General features: G+C 46.6%; 7 non-coding genes across 7 annotated transcripts; all 7 read left to right on the top strand.

Moving 5' to 3' along the window:
• The first annotated feature begins 2499 nt into the window (after nucleotides 1-2499).
• Trnak-cuu (transfer RNA lysine (anticodon CUU)) lies at nucleotides 2500-2572 on the top strand. Its single transcript has one exon. It is a non-coding gene; the product is annotated as a tRNA-Lys (tRNA).
• A 1464-nt stretch (nucleotides 2573-4036) lies between these two features.
• Nucleotides 4037-4109, top strand: Trnak-cuu (transfer RNA lysine (anticodon CUU)). Its single transcript has one exon. It is a non-coding gene; the product is annotated as a tRNA-Lys (tRNA).
• A 1440-nt stretch (nucleotides 4110-5549) lies between these two features.
• Trnak-cuu (transfer RNA lysine (anticodon CUU)) lies at nucleotides 5550-5622 on the top strand. Its single transcript has one exon. It is a non-coding gene; the product is annotated as a tRNA-Lys (tRNA).
• Nucleotides 5623-7065: 1443 nt separating this feature from the next.
• Nucleotides 7066-7138, top strand: Trnak-cuu (transfer RNA lysine (anticodon CUU)). Its single transcript has one exon. It is a non-coding gene; the product is annotated as a tRNA-Lys (tRNA).
• Nucleotides 7139-8571: 1433 nt separating this feature from the next.
• Nucleotides 8572-8644, top strand: Trnak-cuu (transfer RNA lysine (anticodon CUU)). Its single transcript has one exon. It is a non-coding gene; the product is annotated as a tRNA-Lys (tRNA).
• A 1433-nt stretch (nucleotides 8645-10077) lies between these two features.
• On the top strand, nucleotides 10078-10150 carry Trnak-cuu (transfer RNA lysine (anticodon CUU)). The gene has a single exon. It is a non-coding gene; the product is annotated as a tRNA-Lys (tRNA).
• Nucleotides 10151-11578: 1428 nt separating this feature from the next.
• On the top strand, nucleotides 11579-11651 carry Trnak-cuu (transfer RNA lysine (anticodon CUU)). Its single transcript has one exon. It is a non-coding gene; the product is annotated as a tRNA-Lys (tRNA).
• The last annotated feature ends 366 nt before the right edge of the window (nucleotides 11652-12017 follow it).

Here is a 12017-nt window from a genome sequence, read left to right as displayed (position 1 = left end):
CTTTTATTAAGAATTACTCTCAGATGTGATTAACGCGAATGGCGCAGATAAAGCCTTTGCCAAAGCGGTACAGCATAAGGAGGGACGAGGCAGTCTGAATTACATTTTATAGATGTAGTTCTCACATATGTCAGAGCCTTTCGCGGTCGTCGTCGTCGTCGTCGTCGTCGTCGTCGTCGTCGTCGTCGTCGTCGTCGTCGTCGTCGTCGTCGTCGTCGCCGCCGCTTCTGCAGAAGTAGCAAATGGCCATCGTGGCAAATGCGGCGAGGCACGCCCTGCCTTCGATTCCGTATGCACAAAGTGTGTGGTCTTGTTTCCCAGTCTATATTTGGTCGGTCACGTAAGAGGTTGAATGTAACGAATGGGTGGGAAAGAGCAAGGGCAGCGGCTGTGTAGAACGAAAACATAATTATCAGGGGTGTGAGCGTTTCGAAATGAGTCATAAACAAGTTGCACTTCGTCGTCAGTGACAGTGTGGCCTAATGGATAAGGCGTCGGACTTCGGATCTGAAGATTACAGGTTAGAATGCAGTCACGCTCGTGTTTTATCAGTTCTGAAAAAGAAACATACAGTTTTAATGTAGCATTTGAGCGGTACGAAACCGTCTGAATGTTGCTGTTGACCATTTTCTGCTTGGAGATGCACTTGAGCTTGAAACACACACTACAAGACCGGTGTTAACTAGCGAAATGGTCGGCAGAGTGCCGTCACCGCGAGTTTCCACTGGCACTTGCACATGTAAAACAACGTCGGAAAGTAACTCGTTCGCCTTTTGAGTCACATCAAGTATGAGTGTTAATTTTGACGCCACTAGCTCTGCAGGTTGTCATGCAATTCCTTTACCTCTCAGAAATGATTATGAAATAAAAGTGAAGTACGTGACGAGTGTGACGTTAGGAAAACATTAGGCAGCATGGAGAGATTCTGTATGGGACCACCCAACCCAAACGATTACTTTGTGACGTGGTGCCCGGCAAGTATTCACCGAAGCAGCCCTGCTACCTCAGTCGGTAGAGCATGAGACTCTTAATCTCAGGGTCGTGTGTTCGAGCACCACGCTGGGTGGAACGGAATTTTGTTCCGCTGCAGATGTAAAGTACCGTTTTTCTGATTGACGTGATGTAATGGAAATAGCAACTTTAAACTTTGCCTACGTCTCTGTCAGTCGCAAGGAAACTGTATTTGAAGGTGAAGGTGACTATGTAGACATGTGTGAAAGACATGTTCTGAAATGCAAGTGTTGTTGTTTGGAGAGGACATCGGTTACGTGTCAGATGTGTAGCCAAGCAGTAATGGGTTGCCATGGCTGCAAATATTAGTCGGTAATATGAAGTGTTGTCAGCTGAAGTCTGATGATCCAGACGACCGTAAGGACGAAGTACGCTAATGTACCGCTAGGCCGCGCCTCTTTAGCTCAGTGGTAGAGCACTGGACTAGTAAACCAAGGGTCGTCAGTTCCATCCTCAAAGGAAGAAGTCGGATTTTCGAAATCAGTTGCGCGTCGTGGCCGTATAGCAAACAGTATCTGTGATGACGAACAATTAGCGACATGCCTTTTATTGAGAATTACTCTCAGATGTGATTAACGTGAATGGCGCTGATAAAGCCTTTGCCAAAGCGGTACAGCATAAGGAGGGACGAGGCAGTCTGAATTACATTTTATAGATGTAGTTCTCACATATGTCAGAGCCTTTCGCGGTCGTCGTCGTCGTCGTCGTCGTCGCCGCCGCTTCTGCAGAAGTAGCAAATGGCCATCGTGGCAAATGCGGCGAGGCACGCCCTGCCTTCGATTCCGTATGCACAAAGTGTGTGGTCTTGTTTCCCAGTCTATATTTGGTCGGTCACGTAAGAGGTTGAATGTAACGAATGGGTGGGAAAGAGCAAGGGCAGCGGCTGTGTAGAACGAAAACATAATTATCAGGGGTGTGAGCGTTTCGAAATGAGTCATATACAAGTTGCACTTCGTCGTCAGTGACAGTGTGGCCTAATGGATAAGGCGTCGGACTTCGGATCTGAAGATTACAGGTTAGAATGCAGTCACGCTCGTGTTTTATCAGTTCTGAAAAAGAAACATACAGTTTTAATGTAGCATTTGAGCGGTACGAAACCGTCTGAATGTTGCTGTTGACCATTTTCTGCTTGGAGATGCACTTGAGCTTGAAACACACACTACAAGACCGGTGTTAACTAGCGAAATGGTCGGCAGAGTGCCGTCACCGCGAGTTTCCACTGGCACTTGCACATGTAAAACAACGTCGGAAAGTAACTCGTTCGCCTTTTGAGTCACATCAAGTATGAGTGTTAATTTTGACGCCACTAGCTCTGCAGGTTGTCATGCAATTCCTTTACCTCTCAGAAATGATTATGAAATAAAAGTGAAGTACGTGACGAGTGTGACGTTAGGAAAACATTAGGCAGCATGGAGAGATTCTGTATGGGACCACCCAACCCAAACGAGTACTTTGTGACGTGCTGCCCGGCAAGTATTCACCGAAGCAGCCCTGCTACCTCAGTCGGTAGAGCATGAGACTCTTAATCTCAGGGTCGTGGGTTCGAGCTCCACGCTGGGCGAAACGGAATTTTGTTCCGCTGCAGATGTAAATTACCGTTTTTCTGATTAGCGTGATGTAATGGAAATAGCAACTTTAAACTTTGCCTACGTCTCTGTCAGTCGCAAGGAAACTGTATTTGAAGGTGAAGGTGATTTTGTAGACATGTGTGAAAGACATGTTCTGAAATGCAAGTGTTGTTGTTTGGAGAGGACATCGGTTACGTGTCAGATGTGTAGCCAAGCAGTAATGGGTTGCCATGGCTGCAAATATTAGTCGGTAATATGAAGTGTTGTCAGCTGAAGTCTGATGATCCAGACGACCGTAAGGACGAAGTACGCAAATTTACCGCTAGGCCGCGCCTTTTTAGCTCAGTGGTAGAGCACTGGACTAGTAAACCAAGGGTCGTGAGTTCCATCCTCAAAGGAAGAAGTCGAATTTTCGAAATCAGTTGCGCGTCGTGGCCGTATAGCAAACAGTATCTGTGATGACGAACAATTAACGACATGCCTTTTATTAAGAATTACTCTCAGATGTGATTAACGTGAATGGCGCTGATAAAGCCTTTGCCAAAGCGGAACAGCATAAGGTTGGACGAGGCAGTCTGAATTACATTTTATAGATGTATTTCTCACATATGTCAGAGCCTTTCGCGGTCGTCGTCGTCGTCGTCGTCGTCGTCGTCGTCGTCGTCGTCGTCGTCGCCGCCGCCGCCGCTTCTGCAGAAGTAGCAAATGGCCATCGTGGCAAATGCGGCGCGGCACGCCCTGCCTTCGATTCCGTATGCACAAAGTGTGTGGTCTTGTTTCCCAGTCTATATTTGGTCGGTCACGTAAGAGGTTGAATGTAACGAATGGGTGGGAAAGAGCAAGGGCAGCGGCTGTGAAGAACGAAAACACAATTTATCAGGGGTGTGAGCGTTTCGAGATGAGTCATATACAAGTTGCACATGGTCGTCAGTGACTGTGTGGCCTAATGGATAAGGCGTCGGACTTCGGATCTGAAGATTACAGGTTCGAATGCTGTCACGCTCGTGTTATATCAGTTCTGAAAAAGAAACATACTGTTTTAATGTAGCATTTGAGCAGTACGAAACCGTCTGTATGTTGCTGTTGACCATTTTCTGCTTGGAGATGCTCTTGAGCTTGAAACACACACTACAAGACCGGTGTTAACTAGCGAAATGGTCGGCAGAGTGCCGTCACCGCGAGTTTCCACTGGCACTTGCACATCTAAAACAACGTCGGAAAGTAACTCGTTCGCCTTTTGAGTCACATCAAGTATGAGTGTTAATTTTGACGCCACTAGCTCTGCAGGTTGTCATGCTATTCCTTTACCTCTCAGAAATGATTATGAAATAAAAGTGAAGTACGTGACGAGTGTGACGTTAGGAAAACATTAGGCAACATGGAGAGATTCTGAATGGGACCACCCAACCCAAACGAGTACTGTGTGACGTGCTGCCCGGCAAGTATTCACCGAAGCAGCCCAGCTAGCTCAGTCGGTAGAGCATGAGACTCTTAATCTCAGGGTCGTGGGTTCGAGCTCCACGCTGGGCGAAACGGAATTTTGTTCCGCTGCAGATGTAAATTACCGTTTTTCTGATTAGCGTGATGTAATGGAAATAGCAACTTTAAACTTTGCCTACGTCTCTGTCAGTCGCAAGGAAACTGTATTTGAAGGTGAAGGTGATTTTGTAGACATGTGTGAAAGACATGTTCTGAAATGCAAGTGTTGTTGTTTGGAGAGGACATCGGTTACGTGTCAGATGTGTAGCCAAGCAGTAATGGGTTGCCATGGCTGCAAATATTAGTCGGTAATATGAAGTGTTGTCAGCTGAAGTCTGATGATCCAGACGACCGTAAGGACGAAGTACGCAAATTTACCGCTAGGCCGCGCCTTTTTAGCTCAGTGGTAGAGCACTGGACTAGTAAACCAAGGGTCGTGAGTTCCATCCTCAAAGGAAGAAGTCGAATTTTCGAAATCAGTTGCGCGTCGTGGCCGTATAGCAAACAGTATCTGTGATGACGAACAATTAACGACATGCCTTTTATTAAGAATTACTCTCAGATGTGATTAACGTGAATGGCGCTGATAAAGCCTTTGCCAAAGCGGAACAGCATAAGGTTGGACGAGGCAGTCTGAATTACATTTTATAGATGTATTTCTCACATATGTCAGAGCCTTTCGCGGTCGTCGTCGTCGTCGTCGTCGTCGCCGCCGCCGCCGCTTCTGCAGAAGTAGCAAATGGCCATCGTGGCAAATGCGGCGCGGCACGCCCTGCCTTCGATTCCGTATGCACAAAGTGTGTGGTCTTGTTTCCCAGTCTATATTTGGTCGGTCACGTAAGAGGTTGAATGTAACGAATGGGTGGGAAAGAGCAAGGGCAGCGGCTGTGAAGAACGAAAACACAATTTATCAGGGGTGTGAGCGTTTCGAGATGAGTCATATACAAGTTGCACATGGTCGTCAGTGACTGTGTGGCCTAATGGATAAGGCGTCGGACTTCGGATCTGAAGATTACAGGTTCGAATGCTGTCACGCTCGTGTTTTATCAGTTCTGAAAAAGAAAAATACTGTTTTAATGTAGCATTTGAGCAGTACGAAACCGTCTGAATGTTGCTGTTGACCATTTTCTGCTTGGAGATGCTCTTGAGCTTGAAACACACACTACAAGACCGGTGTTAACTAGCGAAATGGTCGGCAGAGTGCCGTCATCGCGAGTTTCCACTGGCACTTGCACATCTAAAACAACGTCGGAAAGTAACTCGTTCGCCTTTTGAGTCACATCAAGTATGAGTGTTAATTTTGACGCCAATAGCTCTGCAGGTTGTCATGCAATTCCTTTACCTCTCAGAAATGATTATGAAATAAAAGTGAAGTACGTGACGAGTGTGACGTTAGGAAAACATTAGGCAACATGGAGAGATTCTGTATGGGACCACCCAACCCAAAAGAGTAATGTGTGACGTGCTGCCCGGCAAGTATTCACCGAAGCAGCCCGGCTAGCTCAGTCGGTAGAGCATGAGACTCTTAATTTCAGGGTCGTGGGTTCGAGCCCCACGCTGGGCGAAACAGAATTTTGTTCCGCTGCAGATGCAAATTACAGTTTTTCTGATTAACGTGATGTAATGGAAATAGCAACTTTAAACTTTGCCTACGTCTCTGTCAGTCGCAAGGAAACTGTATTTGAAGGTGAAGGTGATTTTGTAGACATGTGTGAAAGACATGTTCTGAAATGCAAGTGTTGTTGTTTGGAGAGGACATCGGTTACGTGTCAGATGTGTAGACAAGCAGTAATGGGTCGCCATGGCTGCAAATATTAGTCGGTAATATGAAGTGTTGTCAGCTGAAGTCTGATGATCCAGACGACCGTAAGGACGAAGTACGCAAATGTACCGCTAGGCCGCGCCTCTTTAGCTCAGTGGTAGAGCACTGGACTAGTAAACCAAGGGTCGTGAGTTCCTTCCTCTAAGGAAGAAGTCGAATTTTCGAAATCAGTTGCGCGTCGTGGCCGTATAGCAAACAGTATCTGTGATAACGAACAATTAGCGACATGCCTTTTATTAAGAATTACTCTCAGATGTGATTAACGCGAATGGCGCTGATAAAGCCTTTGCCAAAGCGGTACAGCATAAGGTGGGACGAGGCAGTCTGAATTACATTTTATAGATGTATTTCTCACATATGTCAGAGCCTCTCGCGGTCGTCGTCGTCGTCGTCGTCGTCGTCGTCGTCGCCGCCGCTTCTTCAGAAGTAGCAAATGGCCATCGTGGCAAATGCGGCGAGGCACGCCCTGCCTTCGATTCCGTATGCACAAAGTGTGTGGTCTTGTTTCCCAGTCTATATTTGGTCGGTCACGTAAGAGGTTGAATGTAACGAATGGGTGGGAAAGAGCAAGGGCAGCGGCTGTGTAGAACGAAAACACAAATTATCAGGGGTGTGAGCGTTTCGAGATGAGTCATATACAAGTTGCTCTTGGTCGTCAGTGTCTGTGTGGCCTAATGGATAAGGCGTCGGACTTCGGATCTGAAGATTACAGGTTCGAATGCTGTCACGCTCGTGTTTTATCAGTTCTGAAAAATAAACATACCGTTTTAATGTAGCATTTGAGCAGTACGAAACCGTCTGTATGTTGCTGTTGACCATTTTCTGCTTGGAGATGCTCTTGAGCTTGAAACACACACTACAAGACCGGTGTTAACTAGCGAAATGGTCGGCAGAGTGCCGTCACCGCGAGTTTCCACTGGCACTTGCACATCTAAAACAACGTCGGAAAGTAACTCGTTCGCCTTTTGAGTCACATCAAGTATGAGTGTTAATTTTGACGCCACTAGCTCTGCAGGTTGTCATGCAATTCCTTTACCTCTCAGAAATGATTATGAAATAAAAGTGAAGTACGTGACGAGTGTGACGTTAGGAAAACATTAGGCAGCATGGAGGGATTCTGTATGGGACCACCCAACCCAAACGAGTACTTTGTGACGTGCTGCACGGCAAGTATTCACCGAAGCAGCCCGGCTAGCTCAGTCGGTAGAGCATGAGACTCTTACTCTCAGGATCGTGGGTTCGAGACCCATGCTGGGCGCAACGGAATTTTGTTCCGCTGCAGAAGTAAATTACCGTTTTTCTGATTAACGTGATGTAATGGAAGTAGCAACTTTGAACTTTGCCTACGTCTCTGTCAGTCGCAAGGAAACTGTATTTGAAGGTGAAGGGGATTTTGTAGACATGTGTGAAAGACATGTTCTGAAATGCAAGTGTTGTTGTTTGGAGAGGACATCGGTTACGTGTCAGATGTGTAGCCAAGCAGTAATGGGTCGCCATAGCTGCAAATATTAGTCGGTAATATGAAGTGTTGTCAGCTGAAGTCTGATGATCCAGACGACCGTAAGGACGAAGTACGCAAAGGGACCGCTACGCCGCGCCTCTTTAGCTCAGTGGTAGAGCACTGGACTAGTAAACCAAGGGTCGTGAGTTCCATCCTCAAAGGAAGAAGTCGAATTTTGGAAATCAGTTGCGCGTCGTGGCCGTATAGCAAACAGCATCTGTGACGACGAACAATTAGCGACATGCATTTTGTTAAGAATTACGCTCAGATGTGATAAAGGCGAATGGCGCAGATAAAGCCTTTGCCAAAGCGGTACAGCATAAGGTGGGACGAGGCAGTCTGAATTACATTTTATAGATGTATTTCTCACATATGTCAGAGCCTCTCGCGGTCGTCGTCGTCGTCGTCGTCGTCGTCGCCGCTTCTGCAGAAGTAGCAAATGGCCATCGTGGCAAATGCGGCGAGGCACGCCCTGCCTTCGATTCCGTATGCACAAAGTGTGTGGTATTGTTTCCCAGTCTATATTTGGTCGGTCACGTAAGAGGTTGAATGTAACGAATGGGTGGGAAAGAGCAAGGGCAGCGGCTGTGTAGAACGAAAACACAAATTATCAGGGTTGTGAGCGTTTCGAGATGAGTCATATACAAGTTGCACTTGGTCGTCAGTGACTGTGTGGCCTAATAGATAAGGCGTCGGACTTCGGAACTGAAGATTACAGGTTCGAATGCTGTCACGCTCGTGTTTTATCAGTTCTGAAAAAGAAACATACCGTTTTAATGTAGCATTTGAGCAGTACGAAACCGTCTGAATGTTGCTGTTGACCATTTTCTGCTTGGAGATGCTATTGAGCTTGAAACACACACTACAAGACCGGTGTTAACTAGCGAAATGGTCGGCAGAGTGTCGTCACCGCGAGTTTCCACTGGCACTTGCACATCTAAAACAACGTCGGAAAGTAACTCGTTCGCCTTTTGAGTCACATCAAGTATGAGTGTTAATTTTGACGCCACCAGCTCTGCAGGTTGTCATGCAATTCCTTACCTCTCAGAAATGATTATGAAATAAAAGTGAAGTACGTGACGAGTGTGACGTTAGGAAAACATTAGGCAGCATGGAGAGATTCTGTATGGGACCACCCAACCCAAACGAGTACTTTGTGACGTGCTGCCCGGCAAGTATTCACCGAAGCAGCCCTGCTACCTCAGTCGGTAGAGCATGAGACTCTTAATCTCAGGGTCGTGGGTTCGAGCTCCACGCTGGGCGAAACGGAATTTTGTTCCGCTGCAGATGTAAATTACCGTTTTTCTGATTAACGTGATGTAACGGAAATAGCAACTTTAAACTTTGCCTACGTCTCAGTCAGTCGCAAAGAAACTGTATTTGAAGGTGAAGGTGACTTTGTAGACATATGTGAAAGACATGTTCTGAAATGCTAGTGTTGTTGTTTGGAGAGGACATCGGTTACGTGTCAGATGTGTAGCCAAGCAGTAATGGGTCGCCATAGCTGCAAATATTAGTCGGTAATATGAAGTGTTGTCAGCTGAAGTCTGATGATCCAGACGACCGTAAGGACGAAGTACGCAAAGGTACCGCTAGGCCGCGCCTCTTTAGCTCAGTGGTAGAGCACTGGACTAGTAAACAAAAGGTCGTGAGTTCCATCCTCAAAGGAAGAAGTCGAATTTTGGAAATCAGTTGCGCGTCGTGGCCGTATAGCAAACAGTATCTGTGATGACGAACAATTAGCGACATGCCTTTTATTAAGAATTACTCTCAGATGTGATTAAGGCGAATGGCGCAGATAAAGCCTTTGCCAAAGCGGTTCAGCATAAGGTGGGACGAGGCAGTCTGAATTACATTTTATAGATGTATTTCTCATATATGTCAGAGCCTCTCGCGGTCGTCGTCGTCGTCGTCGTCGCCGCCGCCGCTTCTGCAGAAGTAGCAAATGGCCATCGTGGCAAATGCGGCGAGGCACGCCCTGCCTTCGATTCCGTATGCACAAAGTGTGTGGTATTGTTTCCCAGTCTATATTTGGTCGGTCACGTAAGAGGTTGAATGTAACGAATGGGTGGGAAAGAGCAAGGGCAGCGGCTGTGTAGAACGAAAACACAAATTATCAGGGGTGTGAGCGTTTCGAGATGAGTCATATACAAGTTGCACTTGGTCGTCAGTCACTGTGTGGCCTAATAGATAAGGCGTCGGACTTCGGATCTGAAGATTACAGGTTCGAATGCTGTCACGCTCGTGTTTTATCAGTTCTGAAAAAGAAACATACCGTTTTAATGTAGCATTTGAGCAGTACGAAACCGTCTGAATGTTGCTGTTGACCATTTTCTGCTTGGAGATGCTCTTGAGCTTGAAACACACTCTACAAGACCGGTGTTAACTAGCGAAATGGTCGGCAGAGTGCCGTCACCGCGAGTTTCCACTGGCACTTGCACATCTAAAACAACGTCGGAAAGTAACTCGTTCGCCTTATGAGTCACATCAAGTATGAGTGTTAATTTTGACGCCACTAGCTCTGCAGGTTGTCATGCAATTCCTTACCTCTCAGAAATGATTATGAAATAAAAGTGAAGTACGTGACGAGTGTGACGTTAGGAAAACATTAGGCAGCATGGAGAGATTCTGTATAGGACCACCCAACCCAAAAGAGTAATGTGTGACGTGCTGCCCGGCAAGTATTCACCGAAGCAGCCCGGCTAGCACAGTCGGTAGAGCATAAGACTCTTAATCTCAGGGTCGTGGGTTCGAGCCCCATGCTGGGCGGAACGGAATTTTTTTCCGCTGCAGATGTAAATTACCGTTTTTCTGATTAACGTGATGTATGGGCAATAGCAACTTTAAACTTTGCCTACGTCACTGTCAGTCGCAAGGAAACTGTATTTGAAGGTGAAGGTGATTTTGTAGACATGTGTGAAAGACATGTTCTGAAATGCAAGTGTTGTTGTTTGGAGAGGACATCGGTTACGTGTCAGATGTGTAGACAAGCAGTAATGGGTCGCCATGGCTGCTAATATTAGTCGGTAATATGAAGTGTTGTCAGCTGAAGTCTGATGATCCAGACGACCGTAAGGACGAAGTACGCAAATGTACCGCTAGGCCGCGCCTCTTTAGCTCAGTGGTAGAGCACTGGACTAGTAAACCAAGGGTCGTGAGTTCCATCCTCAATGGAAGAAGTCGAATTTTGGAAATCAGTTGCTCGTCGTGGCCGTATAGCAAACAGTATCTGTGATGACGAACAATTAGCGACATGCATTTTATTAAGAATTACTCTCAGATGTGATTAACGCGAATGGCGCTGATTAAGCCTTTGCCAAAGCGGTGCAGCATAAGGTGGGACGAGGCAGTCTGAATTACATTTTATAGATGTATTTCTCACATATGTCAGAGCCTCTCGCGGTCGTCGTCGTCGTCGCCGCCGCCGCTTCTGCAGAAGTAGCAAATGGCCATCGTGGCAAATGCGGCGAGGCACGCCCTGCCTTCGATACCGTATGCACAAAGTGTGTGGTCTTGTTTCCCAGTCTATATTTGGTCGGTCACGTAAGAGGTTGAATGCAACGAATGGGTGGGAAAGAGCATGGGCAGCGGCTGTGTAGAACGAAAACACAAATTATCAGGGGTGTGTGCGTATCGAGATGAGTCATATACAAGTTGCACTTGGTCTTCAGTGACTGTGTGGCCTAATGGATAAGGCGTCGGACTTCGGATCAGAAGATTACAGGTTCGAATGCTGTCACGCTCGTGTTTTATCAGTTCTGAAAAATAAACATACCGTTTTAATGTAGCATTTGAGCAGTACGAAACCGTCTGAATGTTGCTGTTGACCATTTTCTGCTTGGAGATGCTCTTGAGCTTGAAACACACACTACAAGACCGGTGTTAACTAGCGAAATGGTCGGCAGAGTGCCGTCACCGCGAGTTTCCACTGGCACTTGCACATCTAAAACAACGTCGGAAAGTAACTCGTTCGCCTTTTGAGTCACATCAAGTATGAGTGTTAATTTTGACGCCACTAGCTCTGCAGGTTGTCATGCAATTCCTTTACCTCTCAGAAATGATTATGAAATAAAAGGGAAGTATGTGACGAGTGTGACGTTAGGAAAACATTAGGCAGCATGGAGAGATTCTGTATGGGACCACCCAACCAAAACGAGTACAGTGTGACGTGCTGCCCGGCAAGTATTCACCGAAGCAGCCCAGCTAGCTCAGTCGCTAGAGCATGAGACTCTTAATCTCAGGGTCGTGGGTTCGAGCCCCACGCTGGGCGAAACGGAATTTAGTTCCGCTGCAGCTGTAAATTACCGTTTTTCTGATTAACGTGATGTAATGGAAGTAGCAACTTTAAACTTTGCCTACGTCTCTGTCAGTCGCAAGGAAACTGTATTTGAAGGTGAAGGTGAATTTGTAGACATGTGTGAAAGACATGTTCTGAAATGCAAGTGTTGTTGTTTGGAGAGGACATCGGTTACGTGTCAGATGTGTAGCCAAGCAGTAATGGGTCGCCATAGCTGCAAATATTAGTCGGTAATATGAAGTGTTGTCAGCTGAAGTCTGATGATCCAGACGACCGTAAGGACGAAGTACGCAAAAGTACCGCTAGGCCGCGCCTCTTTAGCTCAGTGGTAGAGCACTG

This window comes from Schistocerca gregaria, chromosome 8 (genome assembly GCF_023897955.1).
Source record: "Schistocerca gregaria isolate iqSchGreg1 chromosome 8, iqSchGreg1.2, whole genome shotgun sequence".
NCBI classification, from domain to species: Eukaryota; Metazoa; Arthropoda; class Insecta; order Orthoptera; family Acrididae; genus Schistocerca; species Schistocerca gregaria.
Note: the sequence above shows the minus strand (reverse complement) of the source record. Positions and strands in the feature narration are given on the sequence as shown.